This window comes from Eretmochelys imbricata, chromosome 1 (assembly GCF_965152235.1).
Source record: "Eretmochelys imbricata isolate rEreImb1 chromosome 1, rEreImb1.hap1, whole genome shotgun sequence".
Taxonomy (NCBI): Eukaryota; Metazoa; Chordata; order Testudines; family Cheloniidae; genus Eretmochelys; species Eretmochelys imbricata.
Window position 1 is genome coordinate 225,643,704 of NC_135572.1, and position 17,551 is coordinate 225,661,254.

At 44.2% G+C, this 17,551-nt stretch overlaps 1 protein-coding gene across 4 annotated transcripts in view; it reads left to right on the forward strand.

The window, feature by feature from the left end:
* Positions 1–2,041: 2,041 nt before the first annotated feature.
* Positions 2,042–17,551, forward strand: part of FOXJ2 (forkhead box J2) — a 34,127-nt gene continuing 18,617 nt past the window's right edge. For 3 of the 4 annotated variants that reach the window (XM_077824709.1, XM_077824692.1, XM_077824726.1), the window contains exon 1: positions 2,043–3,466. The gene's annotated coding sequence lies outside the window, so the exon portion shown is untranslated. Of the gene's footprint in view, positions 3,467–17,551 lie in introns of all 4 variants that reach the window. The other variant, XM_077824747.1, reaches the window with a different exon arrangement.

Sequence of the window (17,551 nt, forward strand, 5' to 3'; positions counted from 1 at the left end):
CCTCAGTGAGACCTATTGGGAGCTCAGCATTTTTGCAAATCAGGCAAGTACCTAAACACGGATTTAAATTGCCCAATTTTAGGCTCCTATTTCTGAAAATCTTGGTCAATATTATCACCCGAAGAATAGATGGCACTAGCCAATATATTACATAGGGATATACAGTATGTATTTCCACATGGTAGTATGAGATTTTAACCAGGAAGAATGAGACTGGGGAACATGGCATTTAGGAAATTTTCATTTGTACATTTTTTCAGGAATAGTAAAGTAAAGCCCAGAGAAACGTGGTTTTGAAAAACTATAGTTAGGGGGAGATAAAAATATTAGAGTATCTTCAGGTCACATTAGATTACAAAGGTTCCTGTTTACCACTACTGTTAATGGTGAATAAGAAAACAGGCCTTCATTGGCCAGGATGTAGAAATTAACCACCATCCCACTATCAAAAGCTGTGGGGTCCTGATTGCCAAAAACAAAGCCACCTCCCATACCTCTCTGGATACCAGAAACCACAAGTGCTGACCATCCATCTGTCAAAATCTCCAGCTTTCCCAGATATATTCAGCATTGAGTCAAGTGTTTTCTACATAAAAATCTGTGACAACTTGAAAATGTAGAGGCATCATAAATTGAATTTAATATAAAAATATATCACACAAGGACTACTCTATTCTTTTTCTGTCTCCATCTGTTGTCTCTTGTTTTACACTTAGATTGTAAACTCTTTGGGGGCAGAGACCATCTCTTTGTTCTGTGTTTGTTCAGTACCTTGCACAATAAGGTCTGGGAAGGAAGGAAGATTATTACACTGGCTGGGATTTGATGGAGGGGATTACCACAAGATTTAGAGGGTTAGGAAATTTATCACCTGGATTGAGGGTTGATTATCATATGAGTTGAGGCCCCCATAAGGCCATGGGAGATTGTCAAACTGGGCCACTAGGTGGAAGGTTGGGAGCAGGTTATCAAATAGTTTGTGGGGATTCTTACCAGGTTTGATGAATGGTTTTGGGGAGATAATCACATGGTAGTGTTAAAAGATTATCTCACATTGAGGGGATTATCACCAGAGGATCAACAGGCACAAAGGCTCAGGAATGGTAAGAGATCATTATGAACTGGGACATTACATGGGTTGGGTGAGGTTATCACGCATATCTGAATTATCTCACTGAGATAAAATTATCATCTGGGTTGGAGGGACATTATTACATGTGGGATCGCAGGAAAGTTGTTATATATGGAATTGGGGTGTGTAATGGATTGGGGTGTGTAAACGATCTTGGGGAAGTTATTACTAGGCTTAGCAGAATTTTTTAAAATAATTTTGATGGATAATATCAGTATTTACTTTAAAGCATTTTTTAGATTTTTATTCAAAAATGTACAGCTGTGGGAATGGGGGGGGGGATAATAGTATTTAATGAAAGTAGATGCTGAGATTCAAGGAGTTAAAGCTTTATAACCATTTACAACTAATTGTCAACATCACATGTCAACATATACACATTTCATTAAATCAAACTCTTAATAAATTGACAAGTAGCATTTATTTTACTTTGCCTAGCTGAACATTTTTATTATTATGGATGGAAATATTTTTTCATTGGTTTGTATGTGTGTGTACCGTGAAATTGACATTTACTAACATTTACTGATAAAAATCTAATCTTTCCAAGGCTGGTTATTTCCTGATTGTGTGTGTTAGTGTGATTGAGAAGATGATCGTGTAGGGAGAATATTACGTGGGTTGGCATTACGGATCGGGGCGTTATACCCCAAACGGATTGCGGGAGTTATTTTCCAGGTGGGTTTAGGAAATTATTCCTTGGGGGGAGGGTTAAGGGGGTTATTCCCCATGCGGGTGAAGGGGCTATTCCTTGGGGGGGGGTTAAGGGGGTTATTCTCTCGGCGTGTTGGGGGGTGGTTATTCCCGGGCTAGGCTGGGTAACCCTCTCTCTGGGAGCCTCCTTAACCCAGGGAGGCGGGGGCGGCCGCGGCCGGGGGGGGAGCCGGGGGAGGCGGAGCGGAGGCCGGGGAGGAGCCGGGGCCTGCAGTGGAGCCGCAGCCCGGAGCAGCCGGAGCAGCAGCCGCAGCAGCCGTGGGAGCGGCGGGGCCCGGGAAGACTCAGCGCCGCCCGGACGGGGCCCCCCGCAAGGAGCCCGGGGAGACCCCCAGGGACGGGCCCGAGGCCCGGCGGGAGGTGGCGGAGGCGGCCGCCCGGCCCCGCTCAGGCCCAGGAGCCGCCGCGGCCTCCAGTGGCAGCCGGGCCCGGGCGAGAGGAGCCGGGGCCTGGGGAGGAGGAAGCCAGGGACCGCCCCCAGCCAGCCCGGGGTGACAGCCCCGTCCGCCGCCGCGGGAGAGACCCCACAACCCAGCCTGGGGAGAGGGCCTCATAGGCAGCTCCCTGATCCCCAGCCACGGGGCAGAGACCCCGATCCCCAGCCCCAAATATTTGCCCAGCGGCGGACACAGCCCACTGACCGGGCCGAGACCCCCTGCAGCCCCCTGCCCATCCGGGGTGGAGCCACCCTCGGCTCCCCAGGACCTCGTCAGAGGGCGCAGAGACACCCTCCCCCATCCCTCCAGATCTAAAATAGACAAGGAGACGCCCCCTCCCCCATTTCTCCCAAGCCCAGCCAGACGGTCAGTGGGGAACCTCCAGGAGAGAGACCCCTTAGGTCCATCGGGGACAGAGCCGGCCCTCAAATACTTAGCCAGAAAGAAGCAAAACCCCAAATAGTTACCCAGTAATTAATTAACACCCACTCAGTACCCAACAAGAAAGCAAGGCCCCAGGGAGAGACACCCCTCACGGACTGGCAGTGCCCACTGTAGGTAACAGAGTTCTAGATACCAAGCTGGCAAGGGGCACTCCCCCCTGGAAGAGGAAATATCCCCGGACTTCCATAAAGAGACTGTCCTAAATATCCCACGTAAAGGGGGGGAGAAACACCTACCAGCCAGCCACCAGGAAAGAGAAAAGAGACTTCCCTGAAATAGCCACAGAGTTAGCAAGAGGAACTCCCTCAGAGAAGGGGGAGATTTGCCTGCCCCAAAAGGGGACGTGAACCTACAGGGAAGAGAAAAGGGACCCCCAGTTAGGGAGGGAAGGGGGAATTGATCTCCCATATAACCAGAGAGCCAGTGGGGAGAAGAAAACAGTATCTTCCAGGAGTGACACCCCTTAAATAGGTAGCTATTAAAGAAGAGAGAAAGGAGAATATCTGTATCCTAGGATACCACCAGCAATTTAGGGGGCAGACAACCCCAAGCAGATCATTCTACCTCTCAGGGTCCTGATTTCATCCACAACCCCCTCCCTCTCAAAATCTGAAGATCTTGGAATAGCTGGCAGCAATGCTCTGAGGATGGAGTCCAGGGGAGGAGTGTGAAGGGCAGCACCCCAAAAACCAGTGCCGGAGATAACTCCCCCCTCCCTACAGAAAATCTTCCAGACAGAGTGAGTGACCACATTACATCACCTCTCTTTTCCCCTCAGTTCTCCTTCTGTCTATTCCTCTCTATCCTTCTCGCTTCCCATGTCTTTTCTCTTCTGTCTATAGCTCTCTCCATCTTCTCTCTGTCTTCCCATTTCTGAATTCTCCCCACCCTTCTTTCTCAGTGTGCCTTTCTCCATCTTTATTTCTGGAATTAATTGTCTCCTTTTATTCATTATAAAGAACCGGCCTGATTTTCTTTCCAGTGCATTGCTTTTTGGAGACCCTTGCCTCAGGGAATTGTATCCAAGTCCCTCTGGCATTCCCCGTCAGTCATTAGTGTATTGACTTTATTGTGGACTCAGCCTTCATCATCACTGATATGGAATACATTTCTGTCATCCAGTGGGCAATACGGAGGATCGTGTTGATTTAAAAGACTGGGGAGAGGGAGGGTGAATCCTAGCATTGGTTCCCTAGGGGTGTGTATCATGCAATGCTCATGAGGCTATGTGTGTGAATCTTGCTGCTAGTATCCTAGGGGTTGCAGAAACCCACTGTGCTTGGGACTGGGAGTTGTTTGAATATCAGTATTGGCACTCTCGGATGTAGATCCCACTGTATGCAGGGGCGCTGTGGGATGAGTCCTGGCATTGGTGCCCTTTGGTGTGAATCCCATTGTACCCCGGGGCCTGGGGATGAAAATTTCAGGGGTAGTATTGGTGGAACCCACTTTCAAAACTAAGAGGATCCATTCCATTGCTACTATCCTTCACATGTGACTCCTGCTCTATTTAGGATCTGGGAATGTGAATCCTGATGCTTGTGTCGTGGGGTACAGGCCCTGCTGTCTTGTGAAAATGGGATCGTTAAATCCCACCCCAAGGGAGCCCTCTGACACTAGCACAGTGCTCCCTCTCCTTCCCAAGAAAACACAGTTGCCCTGGGTCATTCACTGGGAAATCAAGTCCAAAAGAGACATCACCTCAAAAGAGACTAATGCAGATTCCTTTAGCAGATCCAGCACCCCAAAGACAATCCCATATAAATTCCAGCCTGAGGTATCCCTTTCCCTGTTCAAGATACTGGCACAAGTTTATTCTCCTGAGACAGTTGCAAGGAAATCCAAGGCCAAAGGATCCCTTGCTCTGACAGATACCAACTCAGACTCCAGGAGGAAAATACATACTAACAGGGAAATCCAAGAATGAGGATCGAGAGGGATTCCTTGGTGTAACTGGACAGTAAGCTCACAGAAAGGAGTGTGAGGTCACCCCCAGATGACTCCCCACCTTTGCCATTGCATTTTGACCTCTCTGTGATTCTTAGCGTGGCGCAGTGGATTTTACAAAGGGGGACTGAAACCATAATGTTTGTATTCTGGGGGCACTATAAGATGCCCTCCCACTTTTTGCTCTCTAGTTTTGCAGTCCATCTGCTTTGAGTAGAATACGTTGTCTCGTGCAAGGAAGGCAATAAATGAGGCATTTTGGCCTTCATACACTCAAAGGGATTTACTGACTCTTCCTGCTCTTGGGGTTAATTTACCTTCTTCTGCCCCAGCGCTTACAATAATGACTTGACATTTTTCTAGTGCCTTTGGTTCAGTCGGATGCCACAGTACTTTACTGAATGTGTATGCCAGCCTTGGAAAATTCTTCTTGTTCACAGCAAGTAATATTTTGAAGGACGTATAAAAGATTTGTATTTTAATTCTTGTCTGTCATCATGATAAAGGATGAGTTTTTAGATTTTGTGGCTGAACTGGTAAATATGACAATTTTGCAAGGCGGAATTCTGTGTGGGGCCTGTGCGTAATTGTTTGTGATTTATTCATTAATTGCTGACAGAGTACTCAGTGCTGTTCTAGACACAAAAATTAAGACAATCTCTGCCCTGAAAAGCTTGCAGTCTGAAAGACAGATATGCAGAAGCCAGGACATGCTGGTAAATCCAGGGGGAGGGAGTAATTTGAGGGGTGTATGGTTTGCTGGGTTTTGTTGTTGTTGCTACTTATTTACGTGAATTGGGCCAGGGATGGTCTTAATACTTAGTCCGGCCTATGAGTGAAGGACACTGGACTAGATAACCTCTCGAGGTCCCTCCCAGTCCTATGATTCTACAGTTCTATGATTGTTAACCCAAAGCTGAAATGCTGCTGCCTCTGGGGTGGAATGATGCAGCCCCAAGGATGTTACATAAAGGTGTAAGGTGGGAGGGAAAGGGAAGAATATTATATATCTCCATAAATATGCAAGGTGTTCTACAGACAAGTAACAGGTCTATGTCCTTCGGAATTTAACCAAGACTTTCAAACCTGGGTGCCAGTCAGGCTTCTAAATCCATCTAAATAAGTGACCTGATTGTCGTAAGTGTCCATCAGCCCACAGTTGACATCAGTGAGAGCTGCTAGGTGCTCAGCAGTTTGAAAATGAGGCTTACTTATTTAATTGCCTGAATATAGACTTAGAAGCCTAACTTCAGGCACTCAGGCTTGAAAGTCTCGTCTTTACAGTATAAGCAGTATAATCCTTTGAGGTGCTGAGTGTCCTCAATTTCCAAGGAAGTCAGTGAGAGTTGAGGGTACACAGTACTTTTCGAGGTCAGGCCCTAAATAAGATTTCACATTAAATGAGGGAGATTAAAGGGGTATGGCAGGACAAAGGTTACCTAAATGAATGATAGCATATAACATTCGTCTCATCACATGTCTTGTTAGTTCCTTGGATTTTGTGTTAAAATCCATGGTTTTATGGACAGTACCTGGGATCAGGATAAGGGGTCAGGCAATACCATATTGAACTGAAATAGCAGGGACAATTTAAGGAAGCTGAATGTTAATACCCAATTTGGAATCTGGTTGCGACCCCTAATTCTTGTGGAAATTATTGAATTGAGGGAGGTTGGACACTTGTAAACTCAATTTTTTTGCTTTAAGAAATGTTACTGACCTTGAATGCTAGAGGCAACAGCTTGGTTCTCTTTTTAACCCCAGGGGCCACAGCAATGCAGGCATCTTCGGTACACCACCCCCACCAATGGACCTCAGCCCTGGCCTTGTGTACCTGTATTGGGGAGTTCAGTCTCCGTGACCTGTTCAGGCCTTTGGCCTCCGCTGAGAATGTCAGCGGGGAGATCTATTAATGCCGTTTGTGATGTGGGCATCTGTCCATGAAGAACTGGACTAAGACAAGTAATTCATTTCCCCAATTCTCCCCAGCAATCATCAAATCCCCCTAACCTAGGGCCAGATTGTAATCATTACCTTACTGGCAGAGCCCTGTGAGTTCTACAGCTGCAGAATAGTGCTTCAGAATCTCAGCTTTCATTTTAAAATAAATTATATTTCTAGGCCTGATGGTTTTGAAGATAACCTTGAAAACATGAATCAAGTGTTTGAATCTGCAAAGGCTACTGATTCAGGCTCTAAGAAGTGTGAACTGCCCATTCGTCTCTATTGGATGTTAACCCAGAAATCTAAAGATAACCATTTAAATGTCAATAATCACTAACTATTTCACTGCTGATTGTTTAAGAGAAACATCCAGCTAATGTGCTCGTCCCATTCCCAAACTGCCTCCCACACCTCCCTATGTACCAATAGCCCCAACTGTTCCCTGTCCGGCTCTCAAAATCTTCAGCTTGCACTATGAAAATGTCTATGATACAGTTATGCACTGTAAGTACAAAAATCTGTGGCATATTAAAAAAGTGAAAATGTGGAGACAGTTTAAAATAAATTGCATTTAATGTACAAATGAATAACACAGGGGAGACTGTACTGAATACACTATTCATTTTCATACTTAACTCATTTTAAAATGGAGGTTTTAAAATGTAAATGAAGCTGGTGCAGAATATCCAGAAGGGCTCAATCCAGAGACCTTGTAGCAGAGTTCAGGACCATCTTCTTAAGGAATTCTTGGGGCTTTATTGAAATGTGAAAGGCTTATTTTCCATTGCCCCATCACAACATGGGGCCTGATTGGGATTGGTGCCCTAAAGGTGAAAGACTCAGTATCCTATTGCTGCTGCTAGTTATCTGTTTTCCTCTGCTGATTCTCACTCCATGTCAGCACTCTCCTCAAATCCCTTCAGTGGCTTCCTATCTGTTATTGCATCAAATTTAAGTACTGCTTCTGCACCTTTAAGGCCCTGCACATTTTCACCCCACCTACATCTCTGCTCTGATTTCCTCCTACTCTCCTGCACTCCTCCCCATTCTCTCTTTACTGATCTCTGCATCTCTTTTTTCCACTCTTCTTTGGGCCTTCTATCCTGCTGCTCTGTATGCCTAGGACACTCTCCCTGTCCTCATATGCCAAGCATCCTCCATCTCCTCCTTAAAACCCATTTCTTCCAGGAATCTTCCCTAGCTGCACTGCACTGGGCCCCTCATCAGTGGTCTTCCACACTGGTGTTGTGACCCTGTCTTGGCTTTGCCTTTGTTAGATCATATGCTTATGGGGGCAGGGACTTTGTTTTATTTTGGGTTATATCAAATACCACGTCCATTAATGCAGATGTATAATGAATAATCGTTCTGATTCTGCTGAATTATCCAGTCCTACCAGCGTGGGATAGTAGTGCTTTAGAGGGGAAAGGCTCCATAATCTCTCTGACTCATCCAGTCTCCCACCCTTCCTGTTTAACTGCCCCTCCACCTGTGGCTTGGCTGTAGCTGGTGATCTAGCATTAAAAACCAAACAGAGATGAAATAATCTGCCTAAAAATCTCTTCTAGGTCTCTTGACCTCCAAAACACTCCCTAGAAAAGATAAGCCTAGTGTACAGAGCACTGGACTGGGACTCAGGAGATCTGGATTCTCTCCTAAGCTGTGCCACTGTGGGGACCTTGGGCAAATCACTTCCCCTTTCTGTGTCTCAGTTTCCCCACCAGTAAAATGTGAGGAATGAAATGAATTGATCCTTTATAAAACACTTTGAAACACTTTGAAATGTAAGGATGAAACGTGCTTTCTAAGAGCTGGGGGATATTATTATTCCAGATCTATCTAAGGTAATGAATATGAGAAAAAACCTTGTGAAATTAAACAAAAAGCCTTTCAGACCTTCCTTATGCATCATGAAGGAGCAAATAGAGGACATAGACTCAGTTTTTTTCCTTTGCAGGTCATCTGTAAGCTGAAAGGCCCCATAGCTTGTCAGTGTAGTTTTAAGTTGTTTAAGTTGTTTTAAACTAAAGTAAACTAAAACTAAACTAGTTTTAAGTAGTTTAAATATGTTTTAAATTGACTTAAGCAAAGATATTCTGGGTCTCCTGAAACCTATCTCCTTAACATCTCCAGTCACCTTTTCTTGGCCAAGTCTTAAGGGTCTGTATTCCATCCTCCTCTTGTCCTCTCTTGACTTTTGTGTGTCTGTCCTCTCCTGGTTCCCCTCCTAATTGCTCTGGTCATTCGTTCAGTGTCTTTTTCACTAGGCTGACCTCTTCCCTTTTCCATAAGGATACCACAGGGCTCCATCCTTGGCTCACTCCTCCTCTCTTCTGTACACACTCTTTTAGTGATCTCATCTATTCAGTTGGCTTCACTACCATCTTTATGTCGGTGACTTGCAAATCTACCTCTCCACTCCTCACCAGTCTTCCTCCATCCAGTCGTACATCTTCCCTTGGATGACTCAGTACCAACTCAACATGGCCAAAACGGAACTTTGAACTTCCTTCTGAAACCATCCCCATTGTCTCTTCCCCCCCCTCCCCCGTCCCTTTTTTACAACACCGCCACACTTCTATCACCCAGACTCATAATCTATGTATCCTTTCTGACCACTCCCATTCTTGCCCCACAAATGTAGGTTGTGTCCATATCCTGCTGTTTCTTCCTCCTTAACCTAAGATCATCCATTTCTCTCTATCCACACAACTAAAATTCCTGTCCAGGCCCTCTTCATCTCCCATCTTGACTGTTGCAGCCACTTCCTCACTGGCCTCCTTGAAACAACATCAGGCCCTGCAGAACACAGCTGTTAAAATCATCTCCCTGGCTTGTTGCTCTCGCCATATCATCCTCCTCTTCATATCCATCTGTTGGCTCCCCATTGTCCACCGCATCACGTTCAAGCTTGTCCTCACTTAGTGCCCTTTGCAATTCTGTGTCTCCCTTCTTATCTGCTCTTGTCTTCTATTGCGTCGATGCCAACATAAGAACAGCCGTATTGGGTCAGATCAGTGGTTCATCTAGCCCTGTCTTCTGACAGTGGCCAATGCCAGGTACTTCAGAGGGAAAGAAGAGAACAGGCAATCATCGAGTGATCCGTCTCCTGTTGCCCATTCCCAGCTTCTGGCAAACAGAGGCTAGAGACACTTCAGAGCATGGTTTTGCATCCCTGCCCATCTTAGCTAATAGCCATTGACAGACCTATCCTCCACGAACTTATCTAGTTCTGTTTTGAACCCTGTTATAGGCTTGGCCTTCACAACATTCTTTAGCAAGGACTTCCACAGATTGACTGTGCATTATGTGAAGAAATACTTCCTTTTGTTTGTTTTAAACCTGCTACCTATTAATTTCATTTGGTGGCTCCTAGTTCTTGTGTTATGAGAAGGAGTAAATGACACTTCCTTATTTACTTTCGCCACACCAGTTATGATTTTATAGACCTCTATCATATCCCCCCCTTAATCATCTCTTTTCCAAGCTGAAATGTCACAGTTTTATTAATCTCTCCTCATATGGACGATGTTCCATATCCCTAATCATTTTTGCTGCCCTTTTCTGTACCTTTTCCAAATCCAGTATATCTTTTTTGAGATAGGGCAACCAGAACTACATGCAGTATTCAAGCTGTGGGTGTACCATGGATTTATATAGAAGCAATATGATATTTTCTGTCTTATTATCTGTCCCTTTCCTAAAGATTCCCTACATTCTGTTACCTTTTTTGACTGCCGCTGCACATTGAGTGGATGTTTTCAGAGAACTATCCATAATGACACCGAGATCTCTTTCTTGAGTGGTAACAGCTAATTTAGACCGTATCATTTTATATGTATAATTGGGATTATGTTTTCCAATGTGCATTACTTTGCATTTATCAACATTGAATTTCATCTGCCATTTTGTTGCCCAGTCACGCAGTTTTGTGTGATCCCTTTGTAACTCTTCGCAGTCTGCTTTGGACTTAACTATATTGAATAGCTTTATATCATCTGCAAATTTTGCCACTTCACTGTTTACCACTTTTTCTAGATCATTTATGAATATGTTGAACAGTATTGGTCCCAGTACAGACCCCTGGAGGAACACCACTATTTACCTCTCTCCATTCTGAAAACTGACCATTTATTCCTGCTCTTTGTTTCATATCTTTTAACCAGTTCTTGATCCATGAGAGGACCTTCCCTCTTATCCCATGACCGCTTACTTTGCTTAAGAGCCTTTGGTGCGTGACCTTGTGAAAGGCTTTCTGAAAATCTAAGTACACTATATCCACTGGATCCCCCTTGTCCACATGCTTGTTGACCCCCCTCAAAGAATTCTGGTAGAGGCATGATTTCCCTTTACAAAAAACATGTTGATGTTTCCCCAACAAAACCTGTTCATCTACATGTCTGATAATTCTGTTCTTTACTATAGTTTCAACCAATTTGCCAGGTACTGAAATTAGGCTTACCAGCCTGTCATTGCCAGGATCGCCTATGGAGCTTTTTTTTAAAAATTGGCATCACATTAGCTATCCTCCAGTCATCTGGTATAGAAGCTGATTTAAATGATAGGTTACATACTACGTGACCAATATCACCATCTGTTTGTTCTCTTCTTCCAGAAACATTCCATATACTTACTTCCACACCATACTTGTGGAATGCCTTCCCTAGTCTAGCCAGTCCACAAAGCCGTTACCTTATCCTCCTTCAAATCCCTCCTCAGCTCATTTCTACAATGATACCTACAGGAAACTGCCAACCTGTAATGGCCAAGCAGGGCCCAGTGAGGATCATATATTTATGTATTTATATATTTAAAAATTATTCATAAAGTTCAGATTATCAGTTTATTACCCTCATCCTCCCTCCCTGTTTCCCTTATAGAGGAGGAGGATAAAAAAGAAGAGACTGGAGAAGTAGAGACACCCTGCCACCCCACCCCCCAAAGCAACCAGGAAGATGAGGGACCCTGTCACAGTGTTCAGGAGGCTCTGTGGGGTGGGGAAGAGAGAAAAGGCTCCTTCCAGCATCTAGAGGGGACTGGAAGGGGGATTTAAGATCTTATCAGACAGCTACTATTCAGAAGATGGTATGAAAAATGTATCCCCTTAGGAGTCCAAAACTGCAGGATGCAGAATTCCCATTAGAGATTCTAGCTTCCCAGCCATAGAGAGTTGTTAAGAGGTGTAGGCTTTCCACTAGAACATTGCTTCTTGGCCTTGTTGTTGGCCATCCTCCTCGTAGGTTTTATATACACTTTTGGCTAGGAAGTCTGGCTAATGGGTGTTGGGTGTTATGCCTCCCAAAATCCAATTTGTCAAATATGCTTCTTTTAATTAATTAGAGTGACTTTACCTGGATCATAATAAAAACAAAAATAAAAACACAGAGAGTCCTTATTTACAAGCTACATCTAGCATCCCTTCATTCCTACATTCAGTCTCCAACTTCAGCTCCAGCGCATCTGCTTCCAAACTCCTTGGGCAACCACATGCAGTGAACACATTCCACAATGTCTAAGTAATCTTAGCAGTAGAAGTGTTTGTCATATGTCCTTCTGTCCACCTAGAAGTCCATTTGCTTATTATGTGCAAAATGAACATGGAATCTTTGCCAAGTCTTAGGCTATGTCTACGCTATCACTTAGGTCGGTCTAATTTATGTCGCTCAGGCCATCCCCCTGAGTGACATAAGTTACACCAACCTAAGCACCAGTGTGGATAGTGCTGTCAGGGGGAGAGCTTTTGCCCCTGACATAGGTACTGCCATTCATGTGGGAGGAATTAAGTTGCCGGGAGAGCTCTCTCCTGTCAGCTTTGAGCGGCTGCCCTAGAGCACTTACAGTGGAGCAGCTACAGCGACACAGCGGCACCACTATAAACGCTCTCATATAGCCGGAGTAACCAACTTCTGTGGACGGTGTGGAACGGTTTGTGACTTGTGTTGGTGACTACTTCAGAGTTCACATTGACTAATCGCTTTCAGTGTTTTGTTCAAAGCCTGGCCACCAAAATCAACTTCTAGTCAGATTTTCATTTTCACTATGCCGGGGTGAAGTTCACGTAACTCAGCCAGGCTCCTACTGTGTAAGCCTTGTATTACTGTTGTTGTACCCCTTAGTGATCAGTCATTTTTCACTGACAAATCTATATTTGTTACAAGAATTAGAACTAAATTTCTCCTATATGACCTGTCCTGCAGAAAGAGTATATTACGTTATTTTAACCCAATAGGTCTTTTCATTTCTGTGGCTATCTTTTTTTGCACTAATGGGGAGATCTTCTGCGTGGGTGATTCTGAACAGTGATCCACTTCTGATTCTGTCTCTAATTTCAGAGGCAATATGGATAGTGTATCAGTGTTAGCATGTGCTGTACTGAAGATTTGCACTTGATATTATACTGATATGCAACTAAGATTAAAACACATCTCTGCATCCTGGATGCTTCTAAGCCCGGAATACCTTCTTTTGGAATTACTTTTCCTATCAGAGGTTTGTAATTGGTTTCCAAAGTAAATTTCATTCCAAATAAGTACTCATAAAATTGAGTTACTCCAAAAATAATACCAAATGCCTCTTCCTCAGTATAAAAGTAATTGTTCTGTTAATGTTCTTGAAGCAAATGTGGTAGATTTCTCTTGCTCATCTTTGCAATTGTGTGAAATTACAGCTTCTACCTCTACTGGTGAAGAATCACTTAGTAATAGTGAGGAAAGCTCTGGATTAAAATGTACCAGCACGGTAGAACTCCTCAATGTGCATCTCCAAAAGCCTTATTTTGTCTTTTGCTCCAAACCATTTTACATTTTTTTCTGTAACAGTGAAAACATTAGGCTTATTGTATATATATTTGGGATAAATCTTTTATAGTAGTTTTAACAAAGTTAAAAATGACCTCAGCTGTTAAGCATTTTTAGGTAGAGCCATGTTCTCAGTAGCATTTGTTGTTTCTTGTAAGGGTTGTGTTGTCTTCCCCTGCACCTGTGCTGGGCCGTAAATAAGCAACTTGGTTATTTTTCTTAACTTTAAGACCACATTTTTTGCAAAGTTTTCAGAATCCCTTCAGTGTTTCTCAAGTGTTCCTCTACATTTCTACCATATGTCTAAATAGCTGACAAGAAAATTAAAAACCTTGGTGAACTTGATCTATTCTTCTTCTTTTTTTTTTAAATCTGGCAGGTCACTGTGTACACTGAATGGTAGCCTTTTGTGCCTATACAGTCTTTTATATGTCTCCATAGTAAGGATATTTTAGAATCTGGCTCTAACATGACCTCTTGATATGTTTGAGGCAAGTCAAGCTTTGTAAACTTTACCCTTCTTGACAGTTTAGCACATAAATCCTGTGGTTTTGGAATTGGATTCTGATCTGCTTGCAACCTGGGGCTTATGATGACTTTATAGTCCCCACAAATCCTCACACTTCATCAGTTTCAGGAACACACACAGGCAGTGCAGCCCATTCACTAAATTCAGCAGATGAAATTATTCCCTGCTCCTGCAATTCTTCTAATTGCCTTTCTGCGGGTTCTCACAAAATATAAGGCACCAGATAAGCCTTAAGAAATGTTGGTTTGGCCTTTTAAAAATACATTCTGTTATGCCTTTCACTAAACCCGTGACTGTACCAAAAATAGATTTTTCTTTTTCTTTCGCCACCAGACCTAACTTGTGGTATACTTTATGTTCTTGAGCCAGTTTGTGCCAATTAGAGAAGGTCTGTACCCTAATATAACAACAATAGTAACAGCAAACAAGTACCCCAGTAGTTTACATTTATTTGCAGACATCCTAAAACTTTGATTGTCCCTTGATTATAGCTTTAAAGTGCTGTGTTAGTTTCTCTTAGTGTAACATTAGCAAATTTCCCATTCAAAAAATCAAAACTACTGCATTACTTTTATCCATCTACATGAACACAGAATAAAACATTTGAATCCCTTCAATCTTGCACTACAAACAGCTCCAAGTAGCCATCTTGTTATGGACAGGCTCAGAGTTTGTAACAGGCTCCTCTGTATTTGCTAGTTGGTGTACTTCATGCTTGTAGGTGACAATAACTTCCTTTTGTTGAATTCCTTTCTCCGCTATAGTTTATGGCCAGCACAAGCTACATGTCCTCTGTAACCACATCTCCAGCATTTCAGCTTGTTGGAAAAAATATTACTCTGCTTGCTGGGTTAGTCCTAAACAATGGAACCACCGACTCCTGGGTACAGTGATTCCTGACAACTCCTTGCCCTGTGGGCTGGGCTTTCCTTTTTCCATGTGGCATGTAGACAGAAGTGCACTCTCAAACTGCAGTGCTTTCTTTTGGCTGACTCAGATACCAGTAGCGTGACCACCACTCCTTCCAAGTTAAGTTTCATTTGTGAACAATACCCAGCAGCCTCTCTCTTCATTTTGGATTTCTAGTTCCAGAAACAAAGCAATTTCCCAAGTTTCACAGATAGTTACCAATATGGCAGGTTATAGATGGTGATTTGAGACTAGCCAGGAAATCAGATATGCTTTTTCCTTTCTGGTTTCTTAAGTGAAATGTATCTCTCTTAGTGAGGAAGTTTGTTTGGGATAGATAACATTTTTAAGCACTTCATTCTAGTCTCCCTCATTCGTATCTCCTCCTGGTTCTTGAGGGAAAACAAAAATCTCTCGAAACGGCAAATGTTTCTCTCTCACAGACAAACTTTAAAAAATTGACTCCCCCGCCCCGCCCCCCCCCCACGTTATTCCCTTCAGTGTTGTTGGTATAAAAAGTATTGCACAACCTTTGCACATAAACTTCAAAATCCTCGTTTCTTTCATTGGAGTAGAAACTATCCGTATTTCCATACATGGCCAGTTTTATCTTTTCTTTTTCTTCCTTTCTTTGTCTAGACTTCCTCCTTCACCGCTGTCACTCTGATCATCTTGCTTTTTCAAAGATAAGGTGACCCTGGCATTGTCAACAGTGATTTTCTCCCAAAAGCCGACTATACCTTTTTACTGCCTGAGCCAAAACTTTTCAAACCAAGGAGCCTAAAGTTATGCTTCTATATCTATATTTTAGGCACCTAAGTAGAAGTGGCCTGATTTTCAGAGGTGCTGTGCAACCTTAGCTCCCATTGATTTCAGTATGAGCTGCAGTGCTCAGTACCTGTAAAAATCAGGTCACTTCCATTTAGGTGCCTAAAATATAGATTTAGCAGCCTAACTTTAGGCTCCTAGGATTGAGTATTTTGGCCACTGATTTTCGGGGGATCAAAATGAAAACTAAAGTATGTAATTAGTACAGTTTTGGGGTCCTTTAAAAGCTACAGCCAGCCTCATTTCATTCATAGGTTTCAGAGTGTTAGTAGCAGCCGTGTTAGTCTGTATTCGCAAAAAGAAAAGGAGGACTTCACTCCAGCTGTGCCTGATTCTAAACTGACAAGTCTTTTGAGCCCTGCCTCAAAGGGTATTCCAGACTGTAAAGGGGCAGTAACCGCACATTTGCACAGTTCTTAAAGCTACATACACCACCTCTAATAAGTTTTTTCAGCCCTGCCGTGTGAAGTTAGCAGTGGTGCAGGGAGGGGCATGACTGACTGAGTGGAAGAACTTTGCAAATTAGCGGGACAGGCAAAATAATAATGTCTTCTGCCAGCTAGTCAGTGGCATGTACAGTACAGGGAACCTGAGATGGGGGAGGCCAGCTTCCATTTTCAGCCTCAGGTCGAACATGCTGGTCAGTCACCGCACCCAGGATGTTTATTACTGCTCACTGAACAAGCTGCTGATTTGTCTTGGGTGAATTTGTGGTTCTTCAATGCCAACTGATTATAGGATTTTTCTTAGTCATTTTCTCTCTGTCTGAACCACGCAAACCACTGTTTGCTTAAGTACAGATTTGGATGAGTGCTCTCGAAGTGAAAGGCTCTAGTCCCCATCTCTCTGACTCTTCCTGAGCTGGGGTTATGTTGGAACTAGTGCCCGAGCAGTGAAAGACTCTGTCCTGTTTTCAGTCCTGTCTGATATTATGATTGTACATCTTCACATCACCTATAGGCATAAATGTAAATAGTGTGAGTATAGGTATTTGGCTGACCGTAAAATGGATGTGTACAGTGAATTCTAGCTGGCTAGATAATTTAGTAAGGCCTACAAAAACACATTGATTTGGGTTCATCCTGTGGTAGCAGGTTTGTCTGTAGTCGAGAGAGAGAGAGAGAGAGAGAATAAGAGAGGTAGTAGAGGGAACATTTGCCAGACAGTACAAAGGCCTGACTGGGTAGTGAAAGTTGAAAGAACCATGAGTGGTGGTGGTGTTCTGGTTTACCCTGTGATGTCAGATGTTACATGGTCTGCAGTGTCCAGCTGGTTCGCTCTTTGGATAGGAGACATCGAAGGAAAACCCAGTGTGCTGCCAAAGTAGAGTGAGTGCACTCTTCCCTACGAGTCAGCAGTGACTTAATAGTACAGATTGATTCTAGAGCAGGGGCAGGAAAACTCTGGCCCACGGGCCACATCCGGCCCATCAGACCATTTAATCTGTCCCTCATCTCCTGCTGGGGAGTGGGCTCGGGGTTTGCCCTGCTCCAGCGCTCCAGCCAGGGAGCAGGGTTGGGGGCTTGCCCCGCTCCACACGGCTCCCAGAAGCAGCCGGCATGACTCCCCTCCGGCTCCTACATAGTACACAGAGGCGCGGCCAGGTGGCTCTGCACTCTGCCCCGTCCGCAGGCGTTGCCCCTGCAGCTCCCATTGGCTGGGAACAGCCGCCAATGGGAGCTGCGGGGGCGGCGCCTGTGGACGGGGCGATGCGCAGAGCCACCTGGCTACGCCTCAGAGCCGGAGGGAGGACATGCTTCTGGGAACTGCTTGCAGTAAGCACCGCCTGGAGCCTGCACCCCTGAGCCTCCCCCCGCGACCCAATCCCCGCCACAGCCCTGATCTCCCTCTCGCCCTCCCAACCCCTAGA